At 40.7% G+C, this 27,034-nt stretch overlaps 1 protein-coding gene across 1 annotated transcript in view; it reads right to left on the bottom strand.

The window, feature by feature from the left end:
* The window catches only part of DENND2C (DENN domain containing 2C), a 69,960-nt gene extending 48,069 nt beyond the window's left edge, over positions 1-21,891 (bottom strand). The window contains exon 1 of the mRNA XM_083361063.1: positions 21,878-21,891. The gene's annotated coding sequence lies outside the window, so the exon portion shown is untranslated. The remainder of the gene's footprint in view (positions 1-21,877) is intronic.
* Between the last annotated feature and the right edge of the window lie 5,143 nt (positions 21,892-27,034).

The raw sequence follows: 27,034 nt of genomic DNA, 5'->3' as shown, positions 1-27,034 counted from the left end.
ATGAAGTCAAGAATATAGATAAGAAAATGAGAGCTAGAGAAATGAGCTCAGACACAAACGAATGGCTCATTTGGCCCATAAACTAAAAGTTCCCTGCCTGTGGAGTTGAATATCAAACTTGAGAACAAAGGTAGAACCTCAGCCACTGCTACCAATAGTATCTTGGATATTCAAATAGTAGTGGCAGAAAGTTTACCCAGTTAAAATCAAAATGCTTCAACAGCACCATATGATTGGAAGTTCATACCTATTAGACCTGAAGCTGAGAGAGACCTGCATTAATCTCAATGTCATCCCAAACAAAGTCCTTTTTCGCTGTGATGTCTAGCTCTTGCAAATCTGGGCTTTTCCTGGTATCAAACATCTCCCAAGCTAATTTATGGCCTCGAGGTATGGCTCTGAATTAAAAATAAGATGAGTACGATCTTACGAAAGGCTTTAATGCTTTACTGTGCAATTTCTCCCACCTATGTTGATCAGCTGTTAGTCTGGCTCTCTTTGAATTCACCCACACAAAACATTTGTGCAAAGCGAGGAGTGAGACTGACAGATGGCTAAATGCATCAGCCTACTTATCTGTCAAAACTTGCCTCTTGCCCTACTCCAGCCCTATGTTACACGAAGGAAAATAATCGATGGATGCTCTTCCACCAGTCAGTAATGTTTTGCAGGAAGGAAACGAAACAAAATCAGGGAAATGCCTTTCCTTAAAATGTCCTGCACTGTCAAATGAAGACATCACCATTTGATGGCAGAGAAGTGGAATAGGAATTTGCAGTAAAGGCAGCAGATGTTATCCTGATATTGTTTTCTGCTACATCAAAGTCTGTTTGATAATCTTTTATGCAGTGGGAGCACAAAACCTGTGTGAGATATTGGCACAATAACTGCAGTCACATAGTACCCTTGCACTCTGACACATTCCCAAGCACCACTTTGCAGCTAAAACTGAAGCACTGTTCAGATTTAGCACTCTTCTAGAATTTACGCATTTTCTGGTTTGCTACATGAGCTCACTAGCAGCTGACAAAAGTCACTGCCAGCCCTCCTTCTACCTGTTGAGATCCCAAACTGCTATAGCTGAAGAGAGAAATGCAGGAGCATTGTACCAAAATTTAGAAAACCCTTCACTCCTGGAGTTTTCAGAAAATAAAAGGATAGGGGCATTGGGATGTGCCCAATGGGAAAGAGGAATGAGGTCCTGCCAGGCCCTAAGACGGAATGCCAATCAAGGAGAATATTTCTGGCTCAGAGTTAAAATGAAGGTTCCTTGGGGGAGGGGTGTCTCTGAGGATGGTGGTTTTCTTGCAGAAGTTTCAGGACCCAAAGTGGAATAATAAGTGAACTAATGATGTTACCTAGTTTGGGTCATGAGACGTCTACAAGAAAGCCACAAAGCTCAGAGAGGACCAAGGAACCCACAACCGCCCTCCTCCTCCTCTTCTTTTCTTTTCCTCCACTCCACAAACCCCATTCTCTTCTGGCACTGCTGATGTTACCTAGTTTGGGTCATGAGACATCTGCAAGAAATGCTGAATGGAAATGGCACCCCTGCCCTGCCCCCTGCCTCGCCTCACCCCACAGGACAAGCCTCCTGCCCACTATCCCACCCGCCAGAGAACCCCTGGATCTCCCCCAACCATACCTGCCCCCCCAAGCATCCCTCCCCACCAGCAACATTGAGGTGGCCATGGCCACCCCGGCCACCCCCACCCAGTCTGCCATGACCACTGCAGCCATGCCCACCCAGTGGCCATACCCACTCGGGACCCGATGATAAATAAGTGGGGTTTGGGTTGCAGTTTGGGCACTTGGTCTCTAAAAGGTTTGCCATCACTGGTATAGGTGGTACCTTGCTCAACAGTAGTAACTGTGAGAGGGATCTCGGAGTCCTAGTGGACAATCACTTAAATATGAGCCAGCAGTGTGCTGCAGCTGCCAAAAAGCCAACACAGTGCTAGGCTGCATTAACAGAGGGATAGAATCAAGATCACGTGAAGTGTTAATACCACTGTCAACGCTGCTAACATCAGATGTTCTTAACAATATATGAAGATGCAGCCATTCTCTCTTTAACCTGTGTGTTACTTTTAGAGTTAGAATTAGATGATGGGGGGGTGGGGGGTGGAAGAATGTGTATGGGGAGTAGGTAGACATAACAACATCGCAGTAGAGTATTTTTCCTCCCGGTTGTTTGAAATAAGAGATGATAAGAAATGGGGGGTTAGAGAACTGGAGGGAAGGTTTGCTTTTCAAACTAATTGGAGAACGTGATTTATGACTGATAATTAGAGGAGGGAATTGTGCTTTGATACTATGTGTTTAGGGGAGGGGAATTCAGATTTTGGCTATGACCATGTACTGTCCATGCCATGAAACTTGAATATTCTTTAAGGTAAACAATGCTTTGAAGTTCTTTGAAGAGTTTCACCTGTCGGAACCATGACAACCACATTACAATGCCTTGGTAAGGCCACACTTGGAATACTACATCCAGTTTTGGTCACCATGATGTAAAAAAGATGTTGAGACTCTAGAAAGAGTACAGACAAGAGCAACAAACATGATTAGGGGACCGGAGGCTAAAACATATAAGGAACGGCTGCTGGAATTGGGTACGGTATGTCTAGTTTAATGAAGAGAAGATGAGAAGTGACATCATAGCAGTGTTCCAATATCTCAGGGGCTGCCACAAAGAAGAGAGAGTCAAGCTATTCTCCTAAACACCTGAAGGCAGGACAAGAAGCAATGGATGAAAACTAACCAAAGAGAGAAGCAACCTAGAACTAAGGAGAAATTTCCTGACGATTAGAACAATTAATCAGTGGAACAACCTGCCTCCAGAAGCTGTGAATGCTCCAACACTGGAAGTTTTTAAGAAGAGACTGGACAGCTATTTGTCTGAAACGGTAGGGGGTTGGACTAGATGACCTCCAAGGTCCCTTCTAACATCATCATCATCATCATCTTGGTAAAATGCAGAAGTTCAGCTTTTGGTTCTCATCACTTTTCAATGAGCCCTTCTACATTTACTCCTGACCAAATGACATTCTTTGAAAATTGGGTATAGGCAATATTAGCCCAAATCAGTCTAATGGCATGTCTTGTTTTTAAAGGAAGACCAAATCTACTATTTTCACTACTACAGGGTAGCAGTGACTCCACCCCAGATATTCACTGCCTCCCAAAAAGCTATTTCTTTATTTTTCAATGCAAAATTCTACATGTCTTTAGTATGTTCCTCTTGAAATCTAATAAAAGTTTTCAAATATGATCATATCCTAATCTATCTCAGGAGAAATACTGGCTATTCTTGTTCATGAGTCTCCACACCCAATGGAAATAATAGAATAATACTATTTGAACTTGCACAGGCTTGCAAACCAGGTAACTGTGTCTGTCATCAAAATAGGAGACTTTTGTCCTGATAAGGTCTACTCTCTTGTTCTGGTAAGGCATCTAGTTAACAGGAAATCTGCTAGTCTTTAATGGAGAGTAGTGGCTATGACTAGCAAGCTGTGTCTACCCAAAACACTGGCAGAAAAGTGCAAGGGAATGACAGTTATCATACAACCATATTTAATTGCCCCATCCCCAACTTTTTATCAGAAACAGAATCAAAAGCCATCCTCCTATATGCCTTTAACCTAGATCAGGGCTGTCAAACTGCCGGCCCACGGGCCGGACGTGTCATCGGGAAGCCTTGCCCACCCCATTGCTGGCAATGGCAAAAAAGCTCTGATACGTTGCACGACATCACGTGATGTTGCGAGTTTGACATGTCTGACCTAGAAGCTGTAACTGGAATCTGAATTAAAAAGTTACATGCAGACTGCCAGAAGGTCTGCTTCCCTGACACCATTTAAATCAGGGGTCTTCAAACTTGGCCCTTTTATGACTTGTGCACTTCAACTCCCAGAATTCCTTGAGGTGAAGTCCACAAGTCATAAAAGGGCCAAGTCTGAAGACCCCTGATTTAAGTTCTCCAATTAGAGAGGCAGAAGGTCTAACTCAGGGGTGTCAAAATGCCGGCCCGTGGGCCAGACACATCACACGGAAGCCACGCCCACCCCACTGCCAGCAATGGCAAAACAGTCCCGATACGTTGCTCGACGTCACATGACATCGCAAGTTTGATATGTCTGGTCTAACTGAAGCCACCCTCAACAGAACTGACTTAACCATTACAAACAGAAACAGTCTTATGAAAGTTTTAGGAAACCTTTAACATTCTGTGACCTTATAAAGTAGGATGAGCAATCCACAAACGTCACAAACCTAAGTATGACTGTCTCAAAACAAGCATGGCAAAAGTAGTTTTAATCAAATTTTCTAAGTGGAAAAAAGGTTTAAGGGGCCAAACTGGCACTCATTTCCTCCCTTAATCTGTCAAAATCATTTTTCTTTAAAGCTTTTCATGGGCAACATGAAAACTTCCAAAAACAGACAAAATAGTTTGATTTGATTCCCAGTGATAGTATGATAGGTCACCGGTGTCAAACTCGTGACGCCACATGATGTGTCGCGACATATCGTGACTTTTTCCCCATTGCCGGCAATGGGATGGGCGGCGTGATGCATCTGGCCTGCAGGCCAGCAGTTTTACACCCCTGGCCTACACTTTCCAATGCTCCTTAGAACTCATAGAACATAGTGGGTGAGTTACCCCCACAGTGAGTTACCCCTAAGATTTTAACCCCTGCTTCTGTATCTAATATAGAGAGCAAAAGTATTTACAAACTAAATAGTACTGATCCTGGCTGCAAACAAATTGTCAATCCCTGCTAAAGGATCATACCTCTGACTTTTTACTTTTTATTTTAGCAAACTAAGCTGCTATTTGGTTCATCACATCTGAAAACAAAAACGCTATCTACAATCATCTCATCCCTAGAGAATGCAGGGAATCTTTCTCATTATATATGTTGTTAATCGATAGTGTCTGAAGAGAGCAAAATGAAATAAATGAGGACAGATATTGAACCTTCCTTTGGTTACCGGTAAGTAGTGTTTTTGCAAGAACTGCTAGATCACGGGTGGGCAAGCCGCAGCTCCGGAGCCGCATGCAGCTCTTTCAGCCATCTCCTGTGGCTCCCAGTCCTCCTCTGTCATGTGCAGCCCCCCCCAAAAAAAGTGGGACTAAAAAAGTTAAACTATTCAATTCAAACTTCTCACGAAGAAAAAAATCTCACCAAGTTTGAATTGATTGGTTGAACTTCTTTGGTTTGTGGGACTACCCACAAACCTCTTTTTTTCTTCGGACTGCACGTGGCAGCAGCAGAAGACACGGAGGACTGCTGGAAAGAAGGTGCGTGGGTCGGTCAGATGGGGTGTGCGGAGGGGGGATGCGGAGGCTGATCGAACACGCACGAGAGGCAGAGGCGCTGCCCAAGACCGGAAGGGAGACTGGACAGATTGCCCCCACCCTGCAGGCAAGCAGAGGGTGATCGAACGCGAGGCGGAGGCAGAGGCGCTGCCCGGGACCAGAGGGGAGGCCGGGCAGATTGCCCCCGCCCTGCCAGGCAAGCGGAGCTGCGGCGCTCTTTGGCAGGACAAGCACTCCCAATCCCAGCACAGACCTCTCCACTCTCTTCCTCCTCCCCTCGGAAGAGCTGCGGGGCTCAGGAGCCTCCCCCCATGCCCCCCCACCCGTGCAGCAACCGGATTGACTTCTTCTCGTGCATGCAGACCAGCGAGATCCATGTCACCCTTCCCCCCTCCTTACGTCACAAGCAAGCGCAAGCCATCCACTCCCTTGGCAGGAAGGGGTTTGAGACCGCTCACATCGCGGCCCTGAGCACCAACATCACAACCGCCCCCTCAGGTTAGGGCTTTGCAGGTAGTGGCTGCAACCAGGGGCTGGACACGCATCATCAAGTTTTTGACACTTTGCAAGGTGATTGGTGGTACTCGGATGTTGCCATATCCTAAAAGAGGTACAATGGGTGAAAAGGTTGAAAAGCCCTGCACTAAACAATAAACTAACTGCAATTGCTGAAATTGCTCGACACCGAGCCACAAGTGAGCCAGTCACATTTGTCCCTAATATATTATTATGCAAACAGATTCCAAGTCACATTATCTGGTAATTAAAATTGTCTCAACCACATTCATTATAAACTTTCTCACCTGTTCTTGCTGTGCTCCCACAACATGCTTAATTAAGCTTTGTTTAACTATGGTTTACCAAATAAAAAAAATTATCTGGCTGGTTTCTCCCCACACATTAACCAATAAATCATATTGGATGGATTCACATAACATGTTATAACAAACTTTATTTCTTTGCATGGTGTGTGAGCCCAGCCTCTCTCCCTTACCTCCTTCTGATTTTTTTAAAAAAGATCATTGGCTTCCAGTCTTGAGATATCTATGTACAGTGTTTCTCAACCTTGGCAACATGAAGGTGTGTGCACTTCAACTCCCAGAATTCCAAGGAAAACTGGCTGGGGAATTCTGGGAGTTGAAGTCCACATATGTTCAAGCTGCCAAGGTTGAGAAACACTGTCTAAATACATTTAGGAGATGCACATATGGTGGTGCATCAGGCACACTTCCTATCTTTGAAATTTGGTTGGCTATTGGGCATCAGTAATAAGAAAAAAAACTTTTTTAAAAAAAATAAAACAAACCCAGGAGACTGTTCCAGAGATGGATTTCTATTTTTCTTTAAAGTTCCCTTTGCAGCATTGCCAGGTTTAAAAAAGAGAGCACTTTTCCTGATCTCTTTGCTGAAGAGAGGGCAGTTGGAAAGTGTTCATACCACGTGACAGGCATTTTTTCTAACCTCTTTCCAATACTGCAAACCAAAACACATTTTAAATGTTTTCCATTCCAAATTCTCAACGGGGATTAATTTAATTTCCTGAAGCCAGGAGCTCCAAAACTACAGGATTGCCAGATGATTGAATATCACTGTTCCCCTCATTGCTGAGGTCAAGCCCCCCCCCCCCGGAAAGTATTTTTGCCTGCATAAACTAGGGCTATTGCAATACAAAGGTATCGACCATCACAGTACAAATTGTCTCATGGGATTTGATTGTATCTGAAGAAGCCTGCTGAGTTAATAATTTGATTGCCTGTGAGCACTGAGTCACTTTTCATGTTCCCTATCCAAATACAGCCTTGAGTCTTCTTAAATATTTGAGATCAGAAAGGTTTTCCTACCATTTGAGATACAACAATGAAAACAAAGTTAAATGTTTTGATACCCTCTTCAGAAGTTCAGTTCCGCAGGGAAAACGTATGTACCAAATTCAATATATTTATATCAACCAGTCAGCATGGCTGGCTGAGGAATTCTGGGAGTCGTAGTCCACATATCTTAAAGTTGTTAAGGTTGAAAAACAATTTTATGTAAAGCAATTCTGAATTTGAAGGGCCCTCCAAAGGTATTCATCGTCCCTGTTCAACAGATTGCATTAAAATCTAATCACCTGAATCCTTTAGCAGCCTCAAATCATCAGCCTCCTGCACCAGTGGAAGAGTCAAGGTAGGAAGAAAGGGAATCTAGAGGTGACATCGCACCTCTGGGGGTTGCCTGATATTTCTTTAACAATTAAATATAGAGTATAAAATGAAGACAACTCATCTATCTCACCTGACTACTTGCCTTAGAAATGCAACTTTCTGTATTAGTCAGCAAGAAGTTGAAAAAGGTCACCAATAGCATTAAGATTAAATTACTTTTTAGAAATATCTTCAGGAAGAATTTATATTAAGACTTGTATCTCTTTCCCTAAAGGATTTTGCTCCTATATTTTAATTGAACCAGAAATGACATTAAGGAGGAACTGAATAATACATGGATGTAGATTGACAAGATTTTGTACAATAGTAGTAGATTTCTTTCAACCAATGCAGTCAAAAAACGTTTGATAATTATATTTATTTATTTATTTATTTATTTATTTATTTATTTATTTATTTATTTATTTATTTATTTGGATTTATATACCGCCCCTCTCCGAAAGGACTCGGGGCGGTGTACAGGGCAATTAAAACACTATAAACAACACATAATGTATAAAAATTAAAATGAGATTAAATCAAATAGCCCTAAACAATAAACACATACTAAAATTTAAAGTTTTTAAAATTTAAAATCTAAAATCCCAGTCCCTCAGTCCAGGCCAGCAAGTTCAAATAGCCAAGTCTTCAGGTCGGGAGCGAAGGTCGGGAGCCATCCGGAGCTCAACCGGAAGCTGATTCCAGAGGGCAGGCACACCCACAGAGAATGCTCTCCCCCTGGGGGCCACCAGTTGACATTCCCTGACCGATGGCACCCTGAGGAGGCCCTCTCTGTGGGAGCGCACAGGGCGATGGGAAGTTAACGCCGGAAAAAGGTGCTCCCGTAAATAACCCAGACCCATGCCATTTAGGGCTTTATAGGTCATCACCAGCACCTTGAATCTATGTACCTTCTACCCAATGTATGGTTAGATGACTTCATTTAAGAATACATCAAGTGTAACTTGGGACAACCCAGAGGTTAGAGAAAAAAACTTGTCTGTCTTCTGATTCTTTTCCTAACCACAGCTTTTTATAACAGAATCATTACTCAAAATATATGTACTGCAGGTAAACACAAATAATTCCTTTTGTTGGTAGTATACAAATGTATGTACTATAATAAAATAGCAAAATAGAGTAACCAGAACAATTTATTCAAATCAAGGGGTTCTCAAACCTGTGTTTACCACATATCCCTAAAACCTCTTCCTGTTAATAAAACGAATGTTTCATCAGAATCAGAGATGAGCAGGAAATAAATATTTCTATTTTTTATTTAAATCAGGGCATTTTTTGCCAAATATTTGCTCCAAGGCCATCAAATAGAGGCCATTCTAGAAACAAGTCTTCTAGCTAAGCAATAGCTTTCCTATTTAGAGATGGCTGATGCCAATTCTTCTTAGCTTTTTTAGCTTCAATATTAATTGAAGACCCCCATATCTAGTCAGGCTTTGTATTAAATACTGGTATTTAGTGTGTTGCCCTTATTGGTATAGGATTTTTTTGTGTGCAATTTTACATGGTTTTATTATTAGTTTGTATAGCTGCACACAACTTCAAATTACCTGTGCAGTAAATAAATATTCAATTCTAGTATGACACAGTGAAAAATTCTCAAAGTGGGGCATGGGGGTAGTCCCAATCTAGAAGAGCATTCTGCTAAAACATATGCTGCCAGTGTGGAATGAAATCCAAAAGATGGATGAGTCAAAAAACAAAAATGCTGGCTCCAGCTCCATGAAACAATTCTGCCAGCACAGGCAAGAATGAGAACCAAAAATATTTTCTGAGATGATTCTTAAAAGCTGCAAGAGACAAGAATTGTTAAACAAATAAGTTGCCTAAACTACGGTACGTGAGATAAAACACTCATGTTTGAAGATCATGCATCAATTTATCCTGGAGTGTACTTACTGCAACCTGACAGCTAGGATACAGTGCTGTCATCCCTTCAATTAATGGGATTTGAGTAGGAACAGATTTCTTGTGGTTGTGATCATTTTTTTTCCAGCAGGTTCCCCTCAGACATGCAAGGAAGCATGTCTGAATTCATCATTTGGAAACCCCAAATTTTAATCCAGCTGATGTTTTAGTTCTTCATTTGAATCCCCTAAGACTAAATCTACGCACACAAATGTCATGTCCTTGCACAAAAGATCACTTGACCAAGTTATCTTTTAAAATAGGACTGTGCAAATGCTTTAAGAAGCACTTCAGAATGAAGAGAAATGTGCAAAAGTAGTACATCTTTCTGAATTGTTAAATTAGCTGCATTTTTTCCAGATTTGTGAAGCTGCTTCGGATGTTGTACCTTATTGTCTCTGCATGCATGTTCTTTCCAGTTTGCTGGGAAGGACGTGGAGTAAAGTAATTGTGTACATACATGTGCATGCAGAAATAGCTGGGGGCACCAGTTAAAAAAATGCTTTGCACAGGCCCCTACATGTTCTGAAACGGTTCTTTCAAAGGATTTGCGCAGCCAAAGTTATAGTGCTGACATGGGACTAATATTGTTTAAAGAACAAGGAACTGGCTGAATGAAGAGTGCATTGTGCTAAGAAAAAGGCAAAAAAGTAATCAGGTATAAAACTTAGTTTTGTAGCAGTGCAAACAAAAATGCATTCATGTTGCTATTTTTTAAGCTTTCTAATACAGACAAACCTTGATTGCTGGGAAAATACAGAACCCCATTCCTCTACTCTCAATAAAGAGAGCTGGACTTTAAAAAACCAAACCAAACCAAAATAATGTCACAACCTAATATAACTGTGTACAAAAATGTGGAATATCTTTATTCTGGCTGATTTAAATTTATTCTAACATGAAAATGATGATTTCAGTTTCTGAATCTATTGTATTTATGTTACAAAGCATTTCACTTAATAATAGTTCAGGAGTATTTTCCTTGGGTTACCAAGTGTCAAAGAAAATATTCTAGACAGTATGTTCTTTGGGACTTGGAGAGCCAACTCAAACTTCTTGGGCAATTAGATTAGGTGGAGTTTCTTCACAGCAGAGAAGAAACTTGACAGTAGGGCAGGAGATTCATCCAGCCAGCATTGAGGCCCCCAGGTATGCCTAGAGAAAATTCAGTGGACATAGATTTATCGCTAACAGTTAGCACTCCAATAGGATGTCCTAGCTTGAGGCAGAACTAACCCTCGGATCCAATATCTTCCAGCTTTCCCATGAGGCTCCAGGATTGGGTTTTGTGCCTGAATCTCCCTCAGATTATGGTAAGCGTATTTTCCCCTCTGGTGATAGGAACAGGGAAGGATTTAAAGAAAAATCTGTGAGGGAGAATGTAAAATCACTCCTTATTGTCAACTCTGCCTAACATTAGAGTTGACGATGATGTAGTTTTCAACAAAGTAGATTATTTGCCATTTCTCTTCACCCCACCCTCCATAAGTGCTGGTTAATTTGGGGGTTCTCTATGTAGTACTCATGTTTTAAGAAAAGACTGGTTTGTTTTTTCTATTTGTCAAGAATACAAGATATAAAACAAGGGATCTGAGTTGCAAGAAGGCATATTCCAATTAAATTTTAGCAGAAACTTCCTAATTCTTGCAGTAGCCTAACAGTGCCAATTACTTAATGCTGGTTTTTCTTTGCTGGTTCAGTTGAAGCAGTGACTGGATAGACATTTGTTAGGGAAGTTTAATTTGGATTCCTGAGCTAAGCTGAGAGTTACACTTAATAGCCCCTTTTAACTCTGATTCTGTTATGTTCTCCCTGGTTATGTGTATGCTTTCCGCACTATACCAAAAGGGAATAGTCAAGGGAACAGTTACTTGCATCATTTGAGAATTAAAAAACAACACGGCAAGGAAATAGAATGACAAAGTGAAGATCTATTATTAGAATTCAAATCTCTAGACATACTTTTCAAAACTATCTGATATGAAGAGACAACAGGTATCATGTTATGGCAAGTGGTAACCTTTTTTTCACATGCTGTTTTTTAAGTGTAAATCTGGCCCACCTGTTATTTGCCCTATTAGACAACTACGGTATGTAGGTCCTCAAAATAGCAATGTGAAGGGAGATGATACTTTTAATAACACAAGTTTTTAATAAAAGATGCAACAATTCCACACCGACTACTACCCATAAAGATCTGAAATTCCCCCCCCCCAATAGGAAAATACATAAAAACTCTTGACATTTGCACAACATGCAAGATTAAAATGAAGCTGGCTACTTTGTTCAATTTGTTGTATAAGTTCACTGAACTATAAGCAACACTTGTAGTAATTATCATGCAAATTCAAAAAAAGGAGATAACAGAGTAAAAAACGGCTTAGATAAGAACACAAGCACAATCATTCTTCTCTCCCTAATTCACTCAGAAAATTCTCAGTGGTGGATACTACCAATCTGTTGATATATTGATATAATTATATTTTTAGCATATTGAGTGTGGAAAAGAAGACAGAGCATGTCAAGGGTTCTCTAATCTATACTAACTATCTTGTGAATTAAAGCAAAGAAAACTAGAAGACATTTCAATAGCAACTTCATCATAATGCCAAACTAGCTATGTGCATCCAGAGATCCTTCAGTGATGACTCCTTCATGTAGATAATCTGCCAGAGGGAATAAGAAGTTTATCTAAAAATATCATTTACTATATGTAAATAATACACAGTCCCTTAGAAACACCCTGTTTCACTCATCTCCAGAAAAGGTGTGGAGCAGGAAGAGTGATTCATCTAGGACACAGCATTAGGCTGGAGCTGGTTTCGGCTCCAATCCCACTGTTCCTCCCCCAGAATTCATCACCCTTCAAACCCCTATTCTGTCAAGTAGCTGACATCAACTACTATCAACCCATAATGAAGGATTTGCTGGCTTTCAGAGGCACAAAACTGTCCCAGTAACATCATTTTACCTGAAATACTGCAACACTTTTCCTGAAGAAAACAAAAGACACATCTCACATTTATTTTCCTCCCGTGTTTTCCTCCTTGCTCAGAACAAGTTGAAAGAAGAAAAATCAATTATACCAGCATCCTGAGAAAATCAATGAAATAAGTACATAACTTTGTTCTCCAGCTGCAATAGTTTCATAACAAGGCTTTTACTGTTTTTCCTCTTGGCTACTCTCCATTCTTCACCAACCTATTGCCCTATGGAAAGGATTCCAACACGCTACAATGTCCTTTCTAATTCTTTATTTAAAAAAAAAGAAATCAGTACAACTTCTTAGCAGGATTCCTAAAGGAAGGGCTGCACAGGGTTTCTTTGATGGTAGCCAAAGGGAAATGAATGAAAAGAACTATGGAGTTTCAACTGCATTCAAAGAGACATTGCATAGTTAATTCACTGACCCTGAATACAAGTCTCACAAGATATAAGCTGTATCTGTACAACACAGAGAATCAAACATTAGCTAATCATTTTTAATCCATTGTGTTATATCAATCTGTAATGATTATCATGCATCATGTGAATCCAGAAACTGAATTAAATAGACCATGGGTAAGTATGCTCTATGCTGAATACTGTACAGAACTGGATTTTAGCAAGTGCTTTGAGTCATACCATGGCACAGTGACTGTGTTCATGAAATACAGTAACCCAGGATCGCTGAATTAACTACTATAGTTGCTTGAGTCAGCACATGGAACTCAGAAACTCATTACATTTTTTTGCCTATTACACTGAGCTGTAACTAGCCAACCACATTTCAACTCTACATATTGTGCAAACCCAGCCACAGAATCAATCATAATAAAAACTATAGTATACTCTTCAAATCTCTTCTGTAAAATTATCAGGCAGAGATCTATCTATCTATCTATCTATCTATCTATCTATCTATCTATCTATCTATCTATCTATCTATCTATCGTCTCTGGCCATACAACTATATGCAACAGAATACAGTTTACTGTATTTACTGTAATTTACTGTTCATGGCGATTCATCTAGGAACTGTGGCAGGCAAGGAGAGAGAAGAGGAAGAAGAGATCTGAGTTGGCAAAATCTTCCAAAAACTTGATCCATGTGCTTCAGACAGCATTATCATCTTCTTCTCTTTTCTCTCCCAAAATATGGTACCTTCAACATTTGAATGATGTCAGCAAAAAGATTAAGGTTTTCTTAGGACAGAATGGAACTGCAGCAATAAGAAAAAGTTGACTCTGTTAGGAAGAGTTGCAAATTCAGGACCACTGTGAGAGAGTGACAAACACTCCTATGTGACAAAATTTCAACCAGTTGTAACCAAAATAAAATTAATTGCCCTTCAGAGTTCACAGAACAACTGCACATTCAGTAGTAGCACACCATATCTCATCAGGATTCTAATACAAAACTTTGGGCAAGAAGCACCACTTCCCATTGAGAAAACAACTTAGATACCATTAATTTGTGATCAACATTAAGGTCTATGTGGTTAATGGCTCATTTCTCTCTTCTATGGGAACTAAAAAGAAACATGACTCTCGCTTCTTAAAAGTAGATCACTAGCTTAGAGGCAGGAATAGCCAACTCAACCTTTCTCTGGCTAAACCTAGAACAGGATGGACATTTGCCTGCAACTACCACAGGGACCGGAAGAGAGACCTAAGTGCCCTTAGCACTGGCTCATTGGGGGCATTCTAACATTTCCTCAATTGCAGGACAAAGCCAAGGCTTTTGTTAGAAAATAGTGTGCCTCATGGGTAACCATGGCACCAACTGTGAGAAGGCCAAGAGTTTCACTGCAGCAGTTGGCTTTATAACAGAGCCGGCAACAAAGATGAACTGATTGGTTCCGTAATATAAGGCTTTCTTAAAAATGTGCTTCCATCACATAGCAAGCAGAGAAATAGCACAATCAGGCAAAAAAAAAGTGGGATACAGAAAAAGCTAATTCCGGAAGCAATCCAAAAATATTGCAGAAAAGCAAAGACCTGAAACACCAGACCATGTTCATGTTTACACAGCAGAGTGCATCACAAACTAGCCAACTGCAATTCAACTTAGGCTGCTCTAGGAACCCACTCATGTCATCAGATGAAGACTCAGGCTCCATGCAAACAGAAACTGAATGTATACACTGCATAGAACCATATTTTATTGAACAAACCACAAGCCTGAGGATGCACAGCATGTGAGAAATAATTCACTGCTGACACACAACAATCCCTGGGTCCACAACACATAAGATAAAATCAAGTAAACAACATAACTAAGCACAATGTGTAAACCAAATTACTACAAAGCTAGTCTCCGCCACTGCTATTCAAATAAATACCCACAGAAAACCTTATTTCTGACCAGCAGCCAAAGATGTAACGGAGTGCAATTGTGTTTTCCCTGGTCATTCTGCAATGAGTGTCCAGGAAGAGGAAAACCATGTCAGGTGACTTCCCTTCTTCTCTGCACTGTGATGTGAACAGGACTATCCAGCAACCCTGGTAGCCAACACCCTTTTCCTCCTATCTGGAGGCCAGGGCAAATACAGGATAAAACTCTGGCAAAGAGCCTAGAGATTCACAACTGACACAAAGCAGCAGAGGGGAAGCACTGGGAAACAATTTCTTGCAATCTACATAAATATAGACTGGTAGGGCTGGGTTTCCTGGGGAGCACACAGCACAACAGATTTGGGGTGGACAACCAGGGCCCTCTAAATCCTTTGATATGTACATAAAGTGTATATATGTATATAAAACACAAAAATGATGTAAAACAAGAAGGAATGTCAAACCGTTAACACCTTGTCCAAAGTTTTAAATAATAAAATGTGAAAATAAAATAAAATAAAATAAATCCTTTGATCCCCACAACTCCTGACCACTAGACCTTCTGATTAGAGCCTTTCGTGGACCAAAATAACTGGAAGGTATCGGGTAGCTAAGCCCTGTACAATGGGAGCATTTTACACATCTGGGACAATGGAAGAAGTTTACACATCTAGCATCTTACACAGTGTTCTGTTCCAGCCTACGACCGGCCCTGTTTGTGTGACAGGGACAACCCCTTTTTCCTTTTGACAAATCAATAGGCTGGAAAAAACCCAACCCAAATTTATTTACAGTTCCAAAATGATAAAGTCTTACAGGCTGACACTGAATCACAACACACAGCTTTGAGTGCCTGTCGTTCCTTTGAGCACTAGAATATAGGGCTGCAACATACCGGTAACTGAACAAAACTGAAAAGGCCTTTTTAAAAAAACTATTTTACAAGTCATGTGTATCCTATTTGTTATAAACAATTACAGATGGTCTTCAAATTATAACCACAAATTGGGACAAAATTCCCACTGCTAAGCAAGGTGGTTGTTAAAGTGTTTTATGACCTTTTTTGCCAGGCAAATCACTGCAGTTAAGTGAATCATGCAGCTGTTAAGCGAATCCTTCCTCATTGTCTTTGCTTGTCAGAAGCTGGCTGGGAAGGTCAACTACACGACCCTGAAATGCTGTAACTGTGCTAAATAATGCACAAATAATACACCTTGCTTGCCAAGTGCCCGAATTTTGATCACGGGACTGTGGGCGAGCTGTGATAGCTGTAAGTGCAAGGACAGTTGTTTTATCAGTGACATAACTTTGAATGGTTGCTACACAAATGGTAATAAGTCAATGTCTATCTGTAAATAAATTAGTTTGTAACTATCATCTTGATTTTACCCAAGAGTACACTCCAAAGCTTTTTTCATGCAATCTGTAAGTACTGTACACAATGCAATTATATTTATTTCATAAAATAAAAGCTAGGGTTTTTGCTTATTTCTTTCTGTGCACATAAATGTGAATGGTAAACATTAGCTTCCCTTAATGTGAGGACCATCAGATATGTTACACTTTAAAACAAGTTCAGCTGTTTGGCCAGAAAGGGAGAATGCAAGTCAACCAGCTACAGGTCATCCTTGCTTAACAACATTTCTTTTCAACTACTGTTCAAAATTACAACAATGCTGAACAAAGGGACTTACATCCTGTACCCCCATGGTCACATGATGAAAATTTGGGCACTTGGCATTCTCCCCCCTCCCCATTACAACTGACCACAACTGGCCCCATCCTTCCATCTCTCTCCACTGAACAGTTCCTCCCTCCACCAAACTTGAAAGGCCTCAACTAGTTACATGAAAATTACTCCACCTACCTTTGCATTTTACTGCAGCTGATGGGCATGTCCAGTCAATGTGAAGCATGCCTTTCCTATGAAGGTCAAATCGCACCATTCTGCAAACAAGCACTATTTTCATGATCGATCAGAAGGCTCCTTTTCCAGACTGCACAATTTTAAGAAACAGCCTCCCAAGAATAGAGCCAGGTCTTGTGATTGTTTGGAAGGCTAGAAAGAGCCTTTTTCTAGTCTTCGGAATGATTGCATTCACTAGATTTCTAGCTTTTTAGAACAAATGAAAACAAATGAAATTGCTCAGGAGACTAGCTAGCACGGAGGCACCTCTGTGCTCTTCTTAATGAATGGTGCAATCACTTAATGACCACAATTGGGAGAGCTGGGATTGCAGTTGTAGACAATACGGTCATGCAATATCTCACTTCATGATCGCTTTATGCATGACCGAAGATTCTGGGATCATTTGTGGTCATAAGTCAAGGTCTACCTGGAGGTGGCGATAGATTCTAGAAGGCGGATATCTGGATAAGCTATCATGGTTCAGAATTTTCTGTAGTTAAGGCTTTGCATTTACTGTGTTCACCCATGGATGCACATGTTAAATTGTAAAGGAAAAAATATACTTATTTATTTTACTTCCACCCTGCCATACTCTAACAACTCTTAACATCTTACAAGCTGTCTAAACAAAAATTAAAACATATGCAGTACAGTTAAAACCAATCAATCCAATTATAACACCTGTGTTGATAACCAGAAAGGAACCCATACAGAAACATAATGATCAAAAACAATAAGAACAAATAATAGAACAAGAAACAGAAAACAAGGTGGCATCAGGTATACAGTAAATGGAAGGAAAGGCCCTCCAAAGCAACTCAGCTTTTAAACATTTCCAGAACTCCAAAAGGAGGAACCAACCTGATCCCATCATCAGGAAGCTGTTCCAAAGAACTGGTGCTTCCAGAAAAGGAGTGCCATCCAACCTCAGACATCCCCTCTACATTGTTCAGAAATGTGGGATTACAAGAAGTTCATTCCTACAAATTCTACCTCTATCCTATTTGTCATCAATTGCCCTATGGGGTGCAGCACTTTACAAGAAGACCATCAAAGCCAAAGACCAATTTAGCCCTTTGAGGTAGTCTAAACTAGAACACAACTATGAATACTATCTCTTATCTTTATTGTATGATTTCAGTAACAGAAACGTTTCCCTATCGTCTCCTTTTACTCTCTGGAAAACTAGGGAAGGTTCCTTCTGCTTCCCCTGCCTCCTCTGTGGGCTGAGATATCTTTAAATGCCAGTTGTCTAGTTTGTGGCTCTTCCTCCGGTCTCCCAAGATCATTCTCACACATGGTTTTGCAGCCTTATTGAAAAAGTTTCCAAAGTTCTCCATGTAACTCTTTCAAAAAGGCATACAGGATATAGTGCAGGAAACAGGACTGAAAAGGCCAGACTTCTCAGAAGGATTTGCCAAGGTGGGGGGAAAAAAGAGAAAATACAAGATTACAAGTTCTTTCATCGCAATATCACAGATAAGTCAAGAAGTGAAGCACAGTTCATGGGACCAATTGGCAAACCTGATATACCACATTGTGAAAACATACATAAAGAATGTCGAGGGTAAGTCTTTTCACACACATATCAAAAAGATAACTTATCTTAAATATTCTTTTAACATACCAAATAAATGCTTGCACAATTAATCTTTTTTCCCTCTATTTAATCATGTCCAATTCTTGGAGGTTGCCTGGACAATACCTTGCAGTTTTCTTGGCAACGTTGTTCAGTGGTTTGCCATTGCTTCCTTCCTAGGGCTGAGTGAGAGGGACTAGCTGAAGATCACCCAACTGGTTTTGTGCCTAAAGGTAAAGGTAAAGGTTCCCCCGCACATGCGTGCTAGTCGTTTCTGACTCTAGGGGCCGGTGCTCATCTCCGTTTCAAAGCCGAAGAGCCAGCGCTTGTCCGAGGACATCTCCGTGGTCATGTGGCCGGCATGACTAGACGCCAAAGGCGCACGGAACGCTGTTACCTTCCCACTGTAGTGGTCCCTATTTTTCTACTTGCATTTTTACGTGCTTTCGAACTGCTAGGTTGGCAGAAGCTGGGACGAGTAACAGGCGCTCACTCTGTTGCATGGCACTCGGGATTTGACTCGCCAAACTGCCGACCTTCTGATTGACAAGCTCAGCATCCTAACCCATGCCTTAACCACTACACAAAACAGGCTCTCTAGATTCTACATTTAATTATAATCTGTGATAACTAGAAGGTCATTGAATATTAATGCAGAAACTAATAAGCAACAACTTACAAGTCATCACTGTCTGGGCTCACACAATAATCTAAATCAGCAAACAAGATTATGACTTTATACAGTGTGGGAATCTAGTACATATACATAAATTAGAATGATTAATCTTAAAAATCTATTATGTGGCAAAATATCTCTGAAATATCAAATCCTATGGAAATTCAGAATTCAGTGATATTCACTAAATGTGCCTTACACTTTGTCTTAGAAAACTCTTACTCTTGTTTTTTAGCACTGATGATGTTACCTGTTTTGGGTAATGAAACATTTTCAAGAAAACAACCAAGCTCAGAGACCACTCTCACTTAGAGTCCCATTTTTAAAATTCCTCTAGATCAAGATCTATAACCTTTCTCTGTTCTAAAGGAACTTAAAAAGGAGAAACTACAGCCACTCAACTGGAAAATGCGGTTAATTGGAAAAGTGAAACCAAGTGGCTGTTCAGGCATGTTTTATAGAAAAAGCAGCTTTGCGATTCATCGCCTTGGATGATAAAAAAAATTATAACCCAGTGAGAGTGGCAAACCAGCTATACAGGTATCACCTACCACACAAACACATATTGCTAAAGTTGTCTAGTTTTGAAGGATGCTTCAAAGGCTATTTCAGAAGCATGCAGAGACACAAAGATTTGACACATACTATCAAATCATCAGTTTAGTATGGCAAGATGTATTAGTTTCAGGCATCCACAGGGAACTGTTTCAGTCGCTGACTCCCTCAAAGAGGGACAGAATCTCACTATCCTTAATGATCCCCCAAACAGTTATTATTAACCCCAAAGTTTGGCTTATTTTGTTTCTCATGCAAAATAATGGACACAACAGGTAGAAGATAGGATTAAAATCGATGTTGACTTAGTGTTCCTGATACTTACAACGTGACTAGATATTACACACTGAATTTTATTTTAAAAATATTTTCCTGAAAAAAATGCAACAATCCAAACCATTTCAGTGCCAACAAAGCTGAAGAAACTTTATTCTTAATCCAAAAATTTATTATGTTTTTAATGGTCAAATGAAGTAGAAAAACGTTTTGTGTGTGTATAAAATCAGGAAACAAACATTCTTCTTATAAACAGGCATCAAGCCCAAGAAAGTGCTTTTTCTGTTATTTGAGCTTCCCTTTTTAACAGGACAATACAGAGAGCAACAATTCCTTGTATTTATTTTTCCTTTTCATTTGTGCAGAATGAACAGAAGGTAGATTGGGATATATACCAATAAATTTCTTAGCAGTTTGCAATAGATGAACAAGGATTTCTGGCTCTTGTTTACTAAACAAAGAAAATAATAAACCATTACTTATCTCCATAAATTTTATATCCACTAATCAAATTTTATATTATAGGAAAAGATTGAGAAGTCTGTCCAATGCTGAAAATTAAAATAAAATGTACGGTCATTTAAATTTATAAGATTCTAGTTGGTGAATCTTGGTGTTATATGAAATACCACATAACATAAACTTTTAAGTGTGCTAAACCCTGTATTAGGATATAAAGCCAAAATTTAGGTTCTTAACTCACTTGTCAGCAAATTCAGGAATCTTACAATTCAATACAATTACAGTCCCTTTTGATCCCACAGAGGCTGTTATGGCATTATTCAAAACTCCTTAGCCAACATTTTCCCTTTGTTTCTCTACTAGGAAAAGCACCATTGTCCTTCTCTCCTAAATATAATAAAAGGTCACAGAACACCATTACACCATTTCCTGGTAGTGCTGTGAAACTGCTTCAAAACATTGCAGGGGGAAAATTCAGCTAACCAGACCCTTTGACTCTTCTCCAACACAAACCTTTGGAATTTGCAAACACAGTTCTTAAGAGCATATAATGCTGTCCTTACTTTCTTCCAGAAAGTTGCCACTCACCGTCTGTTAATCCGAGTGGCATATATTTCCCAAAAGTCATCAACAATTTTATTTCAGGGAATATTTTTGTGACTTGAACTCTTCTATTCTGAGTTTTAGCTTTGTGCATTAGATTTCCTACTTACCATTTAAATCCAAATATGTTTTTAAAATCCTAACCCCCTGAGATTACAGACCCAGTAATATTTTGGTAAACACAGAAGCAGGTTTGAAGAACAGATTGCTCTGACAGCAACAAGATGTTGTGGCCATTGAATCTTATTTCATTGACAGCATGTATACAAGCAGCTGCCTTCCTAGTTCAGGACTGTATCAAAAGTAAGAAGGCACACTGTACAGTCTACAGTCACGACCACCATCACCCCACCAAATTATTTGTCACATAAATAGAGATTGTTTAAGATCAGCAAGCTTCCCATACAAGACTCAACACAAAACAAATAAGCACAAAAAACTCCAAAATTGCTCCTGGCTGTGATGGACAGTCAGAGCAATCATTCAACATCATTTTCTTATTTAACACCAAAATAGGTAAGACTTGAAGCCTCAACCAATACTATTAATTGTCACTACAACAGATAAAAAGGATAGAATAGAATAGAGCTGGAAGGGACTTTGGAGGCCTTTTAGTCAGAACCTATACCATCTCAAAGAGTCCTACTGGATCAGTAGCAACTAGAAGCCAGTTGGAAATCAACACTGCTGCCTGCTCTTTTGCTTGAGAAATTGACATTGCCACCTCATGGAGGATAAATGTAGTAGTTACCACAACTATTGGTGATTAGAAGCTTTTTTTTCCTCGGGTGAATTAACTTTTTCGTTTGCCTTTTACACCAGTGACCATCACCCCCATCTTGTGGATGGAAATTCATTCATTTAACCAAGAGTTCTGGGAAGAACGACTTTTTCAGGTAGACTAATTGGCCCCTGTCTTATTATAAAGCCTCAACCAGGCATCCTTTTATGCAGGTTATTATTTAAGAGGAACTACAGGAAAAACAAACTCAGAAAGGAGGCTCTGCCTCAAGCTTCAAGAATCTTCCGCCCACCCGCCAGCTATTCTACGAGCAGGAGTTTACTACCATTCTGTTTTCGCGTTTGGAGAAGTTAGGCGTGCTCAAGCAGGATTTGCCATTCCTTGGCCTTCTTCAGGACTGAGGGTCGAAGAAGTTTCTCTAAGGTGCCTCGTTTCTCCTAATGAAAGATCCCCATGGGCAGGGGTAGGCAACCTCGGCTCTTTTATGACTCACGGACTTCAACTCCCAGAATTCCTCAGTCAGCTACGCTGACTGAGGAATTCTGGGAGTTGAAGTCCATGAGTCATAAAAGAGCCGAGGTTGCCTACCCCTGCCCATGGGCAAGGAGGGGATCAACTAAACTCTCTCCGCAAACAACGGAGGGTCACTCGAGTTTGAGCGTCGCAGGAGCGTTTGCACCAACGTCCAAAGCAGAGCCTGGATCTCAAGCCTGCTCTCTCCACCAGAAGCATCGGTCTCAAATGCCCCGCCAAGTCTCTGAAAAAAAAAAAAGCCAGAAAGTCCTCCCTCCGAGTTAGACAAACAACCCCTCGAGTTAAACAAGAGGCTCAATGGCAGGCCCATTCCCATGTTTCCCCACTCACCGGCTTCCATCGCTCCTGCGCTCCCGCTGCGATCCCTTTCTGGCTTCTGCCGCCGCCGCCGCCACTGGCAACTTCGCAAGCACCTAGTAAGAGCCGCTTTCCGAAGTTGACACATTTGGGCAGGGCCCTATTGGCTAGTGCCTCCGTCGCTCCGACGCCAAGCCCTGCCCTTCTTCGCCTAATATTTAACTCCGCCCCCTTTGTCTCTGCCCCTCCCCCTTCCATCACCACCCAGTACACGTGGGCGCTACTTTGGATCGTTGTGGCTGGCTTGCCGGGCGCTTTGGGGCATGTGTTACACCCAGCCATTCACCCACGGGCGGCCGGGAAGGAAGAATGTCTGGCAACAGATGGCTGAAATATGCCGTCAGAGTTCCCTTCGGCAAAAACAAAACCAAATGAGCAAACGAAACTTGAGGCGCCTTCCCAGCAAAATAAGTTAGGCTCGTTTGTCACGCCGCGGCTTTGGCTGCGGTCTTCGGAATCCGTCTGTAACTCCTTGCTCGCCGTCTTGGATGCGCGCGTGTCGCATCGAGCAGATAACACGGATATATTCACGTGAGCAGATGCTGCCGTTTTTCTTCATGAAGAAAACTGAGCAACCCTAAAGTTTGCAGCAGCGGCCCAGTCCTATTACTTTGAAATTAACTTAAGATACCGTGGGATCAGAAGGTCGGCAGTTTGGCGGGTCGAATCCCGAGTGCCGCGTAACAGAGTGAGCGCCTGTTACTCGTCCCAGCTTCTGCCAACCTAGCAGTTCGAAAGCACGTAAAAATGCAAGTAGAAAAATAAGGACCACTCTGGTGGGAAGGTAACAGCGTTCCGTGCGCCTTTGGCGTCTAGTCATGCCGGCCACATGACCACGGAGACGTCTTCAGACAAACGCTGGCTCTTCGGCTTTGAAACGGAGATGAGCACCGGCCCCTAGAGTCGGAAACGACTAGCACGCATGTGCGGGGGAACCTTTACCTTTACCTTTTACCGTGGGAATGTTCAGACATACATTCACAAATGGGTGTAAAAACTGGATCAAAAAGGATATTAAGATGTGAAGTTGTATTTGGTGCTAGCGTTTTTTTTTAAAAAAACACTTAAAGCATCCTATTTGAATACCACTAACCCACTTTACACAACTCATGGATAATGGTGATCATGTAGATTCGCTAACAGGCTAAATGTGTCACAGCTTTCGGTTGTGAGGCCAGTGCATTATATATTACTAGAACAAACAAAACCAAGAATTTGGGCAATTCTTGGAGGATAAATAATTGTTCCTAAGATCAATGGCCTTGGAATATTACCGTAGTTGCTGGATCACAAGTGAGAGAGTTTCTATCTCCATGTCAGCCTTGTAGAGCCCTCATAATGATTGCCCACTATGGGGATCAAAGTCTTTTAGAGAGACCTTTGGCCTAATCCAGCCTAAATATTTTCCTTTCCTCGTGTTTTCAGGAGATACTCAAATTGCTCTTCCTACTGATATATCTCCCTGTCTGATGACAGCTTTTGCAGCTTTTTGAAGCTCGATACCAGTGAGATGGTAGATAAATGCAATGAAGAAAGACCCTGTAACACCTCAAATTTTCTTTTAAAAAGGGAACAAAACTGGGATTTTTTTTCAAAGTCATGATTATCTCAGTGAAAGAAGACAACAATGCTAAGCTCTTTACGAGTTCTTCAAAATATTGCTTTATCCCAGACCGGATGCAATTCTTAAGGCGGAAGAGAAATGAATGTTTTGCATTTGCTGCCAAAGCTGAATTTCTCTATGTAATGCTATCACTGGAAGTCACTGGAGTTTTTTTTCCTTACACCCACAGAAGACACACCCTGCAGAATCACCCACTGAGCACTTATTATCCTCAGATGCTGTAATGGCACAGTGCTCACCCACCCACTCCAGCCTAGGAGAATCAAACACTTCACCATTGCAACTGAAAATCTGTGAGAGGCTGGGATCTGGCAAATCCTTTCACACCTTCTCACATTCACACCTAAGAATTGTAGCGATGTAGTGTCCTTTCATTCAGATCAGCAAAGGGGAGAAACAATTAAAACAAATGGCTGCAAGCTGTTGTTTACACATGAACATTAAGAAAGGAGAACGGCTATTTAGAGCAAGGATGTAAGATGTGGCGGCATAGTGCAAAGCACATGACTACTGTGTCTTCTTCCTGAGCTATGGTCAAATTTTAATGGAATTCTGCAAAATCACTAATTACAAAATTCTGGGTACAGAAACACAAACTTCAAGTCAGGGTCCTTTGGTGAGGCTATTCTGTTCAATAACCAGGGTAAATCTGAAAGTGATCCACTCAGCATACTGGGCTCAATTGAAAGGGAGAGACATGTACAAATTGGTAGTACTGGTGATGATATTTTCTAGAGCAGCGTTTCCCAACCTTAGGAACTTGAAGATGCGTGGACTTCAACTCCCAGAATTGGGAGTTGAAGTCCACGCATCTTCAAGTTCCTAAGGTTGGGAAACGCTGCTCTAGAGAACATCCTGTACCATCATAGTGATATATTTCAAATGAATAAGGGCTGATTTTCTTTCCAGGTATACAAACTAATAAAAGTTTCTGAGTAATCCCGGTATTTTTAGACTTCCCCCCCCCTCAATATTTGAACACAACTGCTCTGCCAGTTTTGATTTAGTTTGCCTTTGAATTAGTCTGAAAGTTGGCTAACTCTTGTCATTATTCAGATAGTAAATTATGCATGGAATATGGACTTCATTGCTGATGATCTTGCTAGCAGAACTTTGCTGCCTTCCTAGATTCATGGATTGCATTTCTCATAAACTTGAAAACAGATCTGTGTAATATGTACACAACTTGAGAAATAGTCTGCGCCACAATAAAGAGGTAAGGGTCTGGGTCTGATATGGTGATCCTTAGTTATGCAGGATTAGCATACAGCTAATGTTTGATTGCTTTGCCCTTGAACTCTATATTAAATTGAAACTTGCTTTATTATATACCAGGGCTCAAGTTGTTTTGCAAAAATTAATACAGTGAGACTAATTACAACCAAGCTTTGAAGTGACAGAAGCATAAAATCTCTTCCTTCTTGAAATCCAGGGAAATAAAAATTTCCTTTCCTGAAGTTCTCTTGTTTAGACTTATCAGCACCATGAGTTTTTTTAAATTTTATCAATATTAATTGGTTTTTTTATTTATGTGTACGGTAATTTATAATTTGCATATTTACTTATTTAAATTTAGTGGCCACTCAATTCCAGTGGATACCTCCTAAAGTTCTACTATCATGCAATGATCGTCATTGTCATCATCATTTTAGAAATTGTCTGTCCATATGCAGGATGAAGGCCTCTCCCGCATGTTTCCAACCAATAACGGTCCTGTGCTTTCTTTTGCCAATTGGGCCTGAAATACTTGCTGATGTCGTCAATCCATCTTGTTTTAGGTCTCTTTCATGGGCTCTTTTTATCATTTTATTGGTATCATCCAATATTAACAAGTATTTTGAATATTTGTAACAGAAATCTGTTGAGAGCTAGTTTGGTGTAATGGTTAACGCATCAGGCTAGAAACTGGAAAATCATGAGTTCCAGTTCCATCTTAGGCACAAAACCAGCTGGGTGACCTTGGGCTAGTCACTCTTTCAACCCTAGAAAGGCAATGGCAAAACCCATTTCTGAAAAACCTTGCTTAGAAAACTGCAGGAAATTATCCAGACAGCCTCTGAGACTTGTACATAGTTGAACAGAAGAAGAAGAAAAACAGTAGTCAGTAGATGGTGAAAGAACTACCGTAATATAATGGGATAACTACCGTATGAAGTAATATTAATGATAAAAGGTAACTGACAGTACAAAGCATTTAAGACTTATTATCTTAATACCATAGCAATTGCTGCATTAGTTGCTCCATACTCATGACACTGTATGGTAATCTTTTATGAATGATTATCCAGATCAAGTACACTTTTCTGTCTCGTTAAATTAGTTAATCTCCAAAATGCCGCATGTCTTCAACTGTTTATGAAATATCAGCAGTTATGTTGATGCGGGCTGGGTTGCCTCACTTTCAACTGAATTAAGTATTCAGAATTTTCAAGCAAAACGGAAAAACTGCATATTTGAGGTTATGGTGCTTGACTGATTTTATTTTTGCCTAATCACATATAGAATTGTACTTTGCAGATTAGAATATCATTTCAAAGAGGCTGGCTATCAGAATATTAAAACCAGAAATTTAAATGAATCAATATGAAAGAACAGACTATTGATCCCTGCTTCAAAATGTCTATTTCCCAACAGGCTAAATATCTTAGTTATATAGCTGCTCTTACACCTGTATATTGTAATGTTTCCGTGATCATGCATGGAAATCTACTGCTTTAACAGTCAGTAGAGTAGTAGAGTACAGTGGTTAAGGCATCAGGCTAGAGCAGGCCTGTGCCACCTGTGGGCCACATTTGGCCCTTTGGCTGTCCCTGTCCAGCCCATGGCATCAGTGGTATCAGTGGCAAGGGGCAGGGCAGCATTAGGGGCAAGGCAATGGTGGGGTAGGGCGGTGTTGGCAGCCTTTCACAACAGTCCCAGTTTCTCATGTAGCCCCTTGGGAAAATTACTGCCCACCCCGGGCTAGAA

The sequence above is a fragment of the Vipera ursinii genome (assembly GCF_947247035.1).
Source record: "Vipera ursinii genome assembly, chromosome: 3".
In the NCBI taxonomy this organism is placed as follows: domain Eukaryota; kingdom Metazoa; phylum Chordata; class Lepidosauria; order Squamata; family Viperidae; genus Vipera; species Vipera ursinii.
The sequence above is the reverse complement of the archived record's forward strand: the minus strand, read 5'-3'. Positions and strand labels throughout refer to the sequence as shown.